This window comes from Triticum dicoccoides, chromosome 3B (assembly GCF_002162155.2).
Source record: "Triticum dicoccoides isolate Atlit2015 ecotype Zavitan chromosome 3B, WEW_v2.0, whole genome shotgun sequence".
Classification (NCBI taxonomy): domain Eukaryota; kingdom Viridiplantae; phylum Streptophyta; class Magnoliopsida; order Poales; family Poaceae; genus Triticum; species Triticum dicoccoides.
The window spans coordinates 71,146,438-71,153,652 of NC_041385.1; positions in this window are offsets into that span (position 1 = coordinate 71,146,438).

The window sequence follows — 7,215 nt, forward strand, 5'->3', positions numbered from 1 at the left end:
TCCCACCACACGCCGAGGTAGGAGCCATGGAGCGCTCTCGACCCACGCCCACCATCTGTCAACACCTGGAATGACAAAGAGTAAATGAAATTAGTACAACATAAAAAAATGAATGCCTGACATGAATAATAATATGTATATAAATTCATTTTAGAGGAATAAATGCTAAGTATAGCTCATTTTAGAGCTATCCTACGTTAAAGTCATTTTTGAGCTAATTAAGGTTGTTATGTCATTTTTGAGCTAGCTAAGCATACAAATTCATTTTGGAGGAATAAATGCTAAGTATAGCTCACTTGAGAGCTATCCTAGGTTAAAGTCATTTTTGAGCTAATTAAGGTTGTTATGTCATTTTTGAGCTAGCTAAGCATACAAATTCATTTTGGAGGAATAAATGCTAAGTATAGCTCATTTTAGAGCTATCCTAGGTTAAAGTCATTTCTGAGCTAATTAAGGTTGTTATGTCATTTTTGAGCTAGCTAAGCATACAAATTCATTTTGGAGGAATAAATGCTAAGTATAGCTCATTTTAGAGCTAGCTAGGTTAAAACTTGAACTAATTAATAATATATATGTATATAATAATAATGGAATACCTGACATGAACTATAATATTAATCTTCATCGTCATCATTAATAAATGCATCATCATCGTGTATATATGCTTCGGGGTCAATAAATGCATCATCCTCATCACTATCAGTAATGACGTGCTCATCATCATCATCATCAATAAATTCATCAACATCTCGAAGGCCTCCTGCATGTAGTCGGTCAAGCATTGATAGGTCATCCGCAGCAGTAACCTCTTCTTGTTCCGGCTCTTCTTGTTCCTCCTTAGGCTCGGATTCACTGCCGCTGTCTTCTTGAATGTTATGAGGTGACCGGTTCTTGAAACGTTTTTTGGAAAGACGTGTTTCTTGGAACAATTCTCCTTCGTATGTGTCTGGATTAACATGAGGTTCATAATCCTCTTCATTGGGGGGAGGTGGTCTAACACGTGGCGGCACTTCATAAACGACATCCGAACCTTCAAGATTTGGATCACTTTGGCAGGCCCACGGTAGATAGAAAACTTGGGTTGCCTGTTGAGCCGTAATATAGACATCGGGAACATCCAAATGGGTTCTTTGTTTGATTTCGACTAGCCCTAGATGTTCATGAGTCCTTCTAGTCTCTTTCGGCTGGAACCAATGACATTTGAAGACTACGACGTTCGGCGGGTTTGCACCATAGAATAGAAGTTCATAAATTGCTTCAACTCTTCCATAATACTCGGTATCTCCTTCGCCGATAGCAGATACACAACAATTTGTAGACTTTTGGTCGGCCATAGATAGCTCTTTGCCATAGGTACGAAAGCGATACCCGTTGATGTCGTATTTGTCAAATGAATGGACCTTATAGTCAAAACCATTAGCGACTTGTCTCAATTCGGCGTCCATAGACTCTGAACTAGCCTACAAGTTTAATACGAAAGGATTGTTGCATTAGCCAGAAATTAGAAGAAGAAATGAAATGGTCTAATGGAAATTACCGTTTGTTTGAACCAAGAGATGAAACCGGGATAGCCGCCTCCATGCATTGCCAGAAGCTCATACTCTTCGATGGAATCCTTTTGGATAACCGCTCCATATGAGAATTTGGTGACGTATCGACTGTATCAAATATCCAGGAATAAGAGCAGTTCAAATGAAGTAGAGGTTGCGAAACAATGTACTGAGAACTTACTCGATGTACGGCCGCACTTCTGTTAGATTGTTCAAGATATACAACATAATGGTCCGTCATTCGTCGTTATCCAACAATAAGGGAGTATAAGCACCGGCTGGTGCGAGCTTCCCTTTGAATAGGCTGAAGTTGGATCCACCCTTTTTAGGGTCGCCAACATTGTACCGAGGCTTCGGATTATGCAAATGACGATTTTTGGCTTCGTAGTGTGCTGTCATGAAGTTTGCCGCCTCCTCAGTAATGAATGCCTCGGCCATCGATGCTTCAATTCGACGTTTATTTTTACATTTTGCTCGAAGCGTCTTCTGCATCCTCTCAGTTGCGTAGCACCAACGATTCTGCATGGGCGCCCCCAATCGTGCCTCGATCGGGAGATGCAAAATCAAATGCTTCATCGGATTAAAGAAGCCAGGTGGAAAGATCTTCTCCAACTTGCAGATCAACTCCGGCGCCAACTCTTCCATTTCTTCTAGCAAGCCAGGCGATAATTCTTTCGCACATAGAACACGGAAGAAATAGCTCAGCTCTGCCAGTACTAGCCATTCATCCTCAGGGATAAAGCCACGCAACATCACCGGAATTACCCGCTCAAGCCATATGTGCCAATCATGACTCTTGAGACCAAATATTTTCAATTTTTCAAGGCTCGCTCCCCTCTTTAGATTCGATGCATACCCATCGGGGAACATCAAATCCTTTTTCACCCACAGGAGTATTTCCCTCATAACCGGCCTTCCAAGATTGAACCATGACTTTGGCTTCATCCAGTTCTTCTTTCCTTTTGGTTGTTTCATGTTTTGTAGCGGTCTATCACATAGAGCCTCCTGATCGACTCTGGCCTTAGGATTATCCTTCGTTTTCCCCTCTATGCCGAACAATGTACCAAAGAGGGCCTCGCCGACATTCTTTTCAGTGTGCATCATGTCGATGTTGTGTGGGCAAAGGAGGTCTTCGAAGTACGGCAGATCCCACAAGCATATCTTGTGGGTCCAGGCGTGTTTTGTATTATACCCCTTGAAATACCCTGGATGCTTTGGATCCGGCTCGAGAGCGTTTAACTGATCCAGGGTCTGTTGGCCTGTCAATGCAGGTGGTGCAAAGTTTTTGACATCTCTACCTTTGATGAAGTTCTTCTTGACTTTTCTGAATTTATGGTGAGGATCCAGGAACTGTCTATGCATGTCGAAGCAAGAAAACTTGCCACCCGCCTGCAGCCAACGAAACTCAAGAGCTGCTTTGCATGTGGGGCACGAGAACCTTCCATGCACACACCAGCCAACGAATAGCGCACACGCCGGCAAGTCATGCATCGAGTACATGTACCACACACGCATTAGGAAGTTTTTTTTGTAGCGGCGTCGTATGTCTTGATCCCATTATCCCAAGCTTCTTGCAGTTCATCCTTAAGCGGCTGCATGTACACATTCATATTCTTCCCCGGATAGTTGGGCCCCGGAATTATCAACGTCAGGAAAATGTTCTTTCTTTGCATAATCTGTCCGGGGGGGAGATTGAATGGAATTATGACAAATACAGGCCAACAACTGTATTGGGCTGCCATCATACCAAACACATTGAACCCATCTGTGCTGATGGCTACTCGAGGATTCCTTGGATCTGCCGCTTTTTCATCATGTAATGCATCGAAGTGTTTCCATGCAGCACCATCCGATGTGTGTACCATCATCAGATTCCCATCTGCATCCCGTTCGGTTCTTTTGCCCAATTTGTGCCATGTCATCTGTCTGGCCGTCTCTTCGACCATGAATAGACGTTGAAGTCTTGGTATGATTGGCATATACCGAAGAACCATAATGGGGATTTTGGTCTGACTCTTCTCACCCATACCGTTGTCTACCTCAACATACCTGGAAGACTTGCAAATGGGACAATAGTTCAAGTCCGCATACTGAAGCCTAAATAAGGCACATCCATTCTCATAGGCATCTATCTTCTCATAGGGCATCTTAAGTACACGGAGGATTTTGTCCGACTGGTACAGGTTTGCAGGCATTATATGGCCTTTGGGTAGAAATCGTCCAAATAGTGTCACTATCGCGTCATAGCATTCTCTGCCCAAGTTGAATTGAGCCTTCAGAGCCATTACTTGTGCGATAGCATCCAGTTGACAAAGCTCGGTGTGCTCGTGGAGAGGACGCTTCGAAGACTCCAACATATCATTGAAGGCCTTTGCAGATTCCTCCATCTCATCGTTCGAATCCCGAGCATCATCAAAGTCTTGCACCATGTCTTCCATCCCGGTCCATGCTCGTCGGTGCGACGATGGCCCTCCTCAGCTCTGGAACGTTGGGCAGACTCACCATGAAATGTCCACATCGTATAACCTGGCATAAAACCCGACTTCTGCAGGTGTTTGATCATTTCAAACTCTGACATCTTATGATTGTTGTCGCACTCGACACAAGGGCACCAGGTTGTTTTCTGTCCATTTGCAAATGCGGCTCTGATAAACCCCTTGGTTTTTGTCATCCATTCAGAGGTCATGTCTTTCTGACTAGGGTGACCGGTGTACATCCACGCACGATCACTCATCTTGCCTAGCTACTGGACACACAAGAAATACATACATAACTCAGCAAACCATATTCATCAGTTAATAGAGTTTCTCAGTTTTATTACGTCCATGCAACCTAGACGCTAATAGGTAAAGATAGGTCCTAATCCCACCCGAGTATGTGTACATTGGGTTCGTTTTCCCATGCTTTGCTCCGGATCCGACACAAAATTTCAGCAGCACCTGCCCGCTGTTCTCCTGATACACGTCTCGGCAATAAGCAGAGAGGATGTGTACCCGGAGAACAACAGAGAGGCACTGACGAAATTCTGCATCGGATCCGGAGCCGAGCATATGGGAAAACAAACCCAATCAACACATACTCAGGCTGTCCATGGATAGCGTTGGACAATTCGAAAGAATTACGGTTATAAATATGCAAATGAATGCATATTTATATATGTAACCCTTTCGAACGGGAGACGCATAGTGGTCACGCATACTGATGATTGAATACACCTATAGCTAGCAAGTTTCATCGGCACGAAGACCGAAACAGAGAAAATGAAGGGGGAGAGGAGGAGATGTCATTTGTGCTCACCCACGAACGCAGGGGCGGAGCTCGTCGAACGCACGGGGAGGTCGTTGAACACCAGACCCTCACAACGATGAAACAACTGCACATTTAAATCCACCCGATCAATGCAGATATATATGATGTTTTTCATAACAAAATAGGAAAATATATGACCTAACTCATAATTCATAGATATATGACCCCGTCGGCCTCTGGAAGGCCGAAGAGCACCTTTTCGGTCAATAGGAGGTCGAAGAGGTGTCGGGTGTCAGGGGTGTCGTGGTGTCAAAGGGACAAAGATAAATTCTATCCGGCAAAAGTGGACTGTAAAGAAAAGCCTGCTACATAATCCTCAAAACATCTATAAGCATATCCTAAATCTAGGCTGCATGCATTTGTTTTTTGGAAGTCTAAGAAGAAAAAACAACTAACATGCCTTTTAGTGTGCACTTAAATAGTCTGTCCGCTGTACAATGTGATTTTTTCCAGTAGGGGTATAAGCGAGAACTCATAGACATCTTACCTTGGGCAAGAAGTGCTCAAGCGAGGAAACGACAGTGACCAAGGCTGGATCAAGCCCAATCTCCTCCTTTGCCTCCCTTAATGATGTTGCTGCATCATCAGCATCACCCTCCTCTGCCTTTCCTCCGGGCAATGCAACCTCCCCTGCAAATCTCAAGTGGAGAAAATAAAATAGATAGGGTTTATCCAGCTCGTGTCTAGGTTGGTATCTATTTGTGAATCAGATAGTGTAACATATTATTTTAAAGGTCCATTTTTACACATCAGAATGAATTGTATATGCTAGGATTTTTGATGCATTATATTGGTTGATTCACAGGTTGCACGCCTATTTTCTGAGTGGTGCCAAATATGTGATCATCCAAATGCTAGTGATGCGGCCTATAGTCGTTATGTTATGTAGTTGCAACATATTGGCCTGCTGAAGAGACACGAATTCACTGAATGTTTCTTCTGAATTCTCACAGTGATTATTCTACTCGTAGATTATACTTTGTCTGTCTTTGTGTGTGTGTGTGTGTTACTTTTTTTTACTTTCATGCTAATTTTTGAATCAATCAGCAACTTGTTGTTGCACACTCTCTAGTCTCTGAGCGAATTAATGCTCCTGGTGGGTTGTCTCAGCAGTCATCACTTATATCATATTTCCCATTTGCTAAAATGGTGTAGATCACATAACTCTAGGCATGTTTAATCAGGGGTCTTCAAACATTTTCTGCAGGTTGGGGGGTCTTCAGATCACATAAATCAAAATGGTTCTCAGCTTTCTGAACATATCTATACTACTATATAGTGTACGAGTTTTAAAATTTCGAATCATAAGCCTAAGAAGCAATTTCAGCCGTTGATGGCATTGATCCTAGGGTCCAAAGTGAAGGAATTCGCATGTACAGTACTCACTGTGCAAACGCACTTAACTCTAGAAAAATCCAGAAACTCTCCACAATTGTTTATTGCAGGATGCTTCGACACTTTCTATAACTGCAGCAGTAGTTCGCAGCCACTACAATGCCCTGTGCTCCTATCTTTGACCTTCAGCATCACAGGATTTTTTATGGCCATACGCAAATACCAGAGGATGTTGTGAGTGTGGCAAGCTGTTGGGTTTTACGCCCGCACAAGGCATCGGAGAATTTTATGTGCCCAAAGATTGTACCCCGTCTGCGTGTCTTGGAGAATATAGCAGAGTTGGTAGTACATTAGATAAGTCACCATGTGATTAGAGTACAGCACGGTACCAATACCTGAGACTGATAACTTTTTGGTGCGTACATTTTCTTCTAAGTTCTACAACCATAAAAATATTGTTCTTTATAGAATAGATGTGATTATAAGATAATTTATTTGTATGATATGCATTGCTAAAGAAAATATTATTACATTTGCATCAGAACCCCCACGGTAGGAGGATAAGTGATATTATGAATTTATGATAACTGTCACAAGAACTTTTTTTGGGATAACTACCATAATAGATTTACGCACAAACAAAAAACAACGGTTGAATTGTTAGAATACTCAAGAGCAATGTGTTTGTTTTGTCCTTTTGCAAAAATCATATGGAAGATTTGTATGCACAAATTGCACGGGCTGTGCAAGTACCAGCGTACTAGTATAAGCAGCAGAGCATGAAAATAAGCAGCAGAGCACGTACCGGTCGGTGATGGCGGCAGACGAGGGCGGGGTTGTGTGGTCGGGGATGAAGGAGATGGTCCGCGACGGCGGCAGACGAAGGCAAGCAGGGCGGGGATGGCTTCATAGCATGGACGAGCGGCGGCTGCCGGCGCTGAAGGTGTAGTCCGCTATGGCTACTGCGTGCGGCGACTAGGGTTGGGGGAAGGGGAAAGAGCCTCGAGGGTTGGGGGAGGGG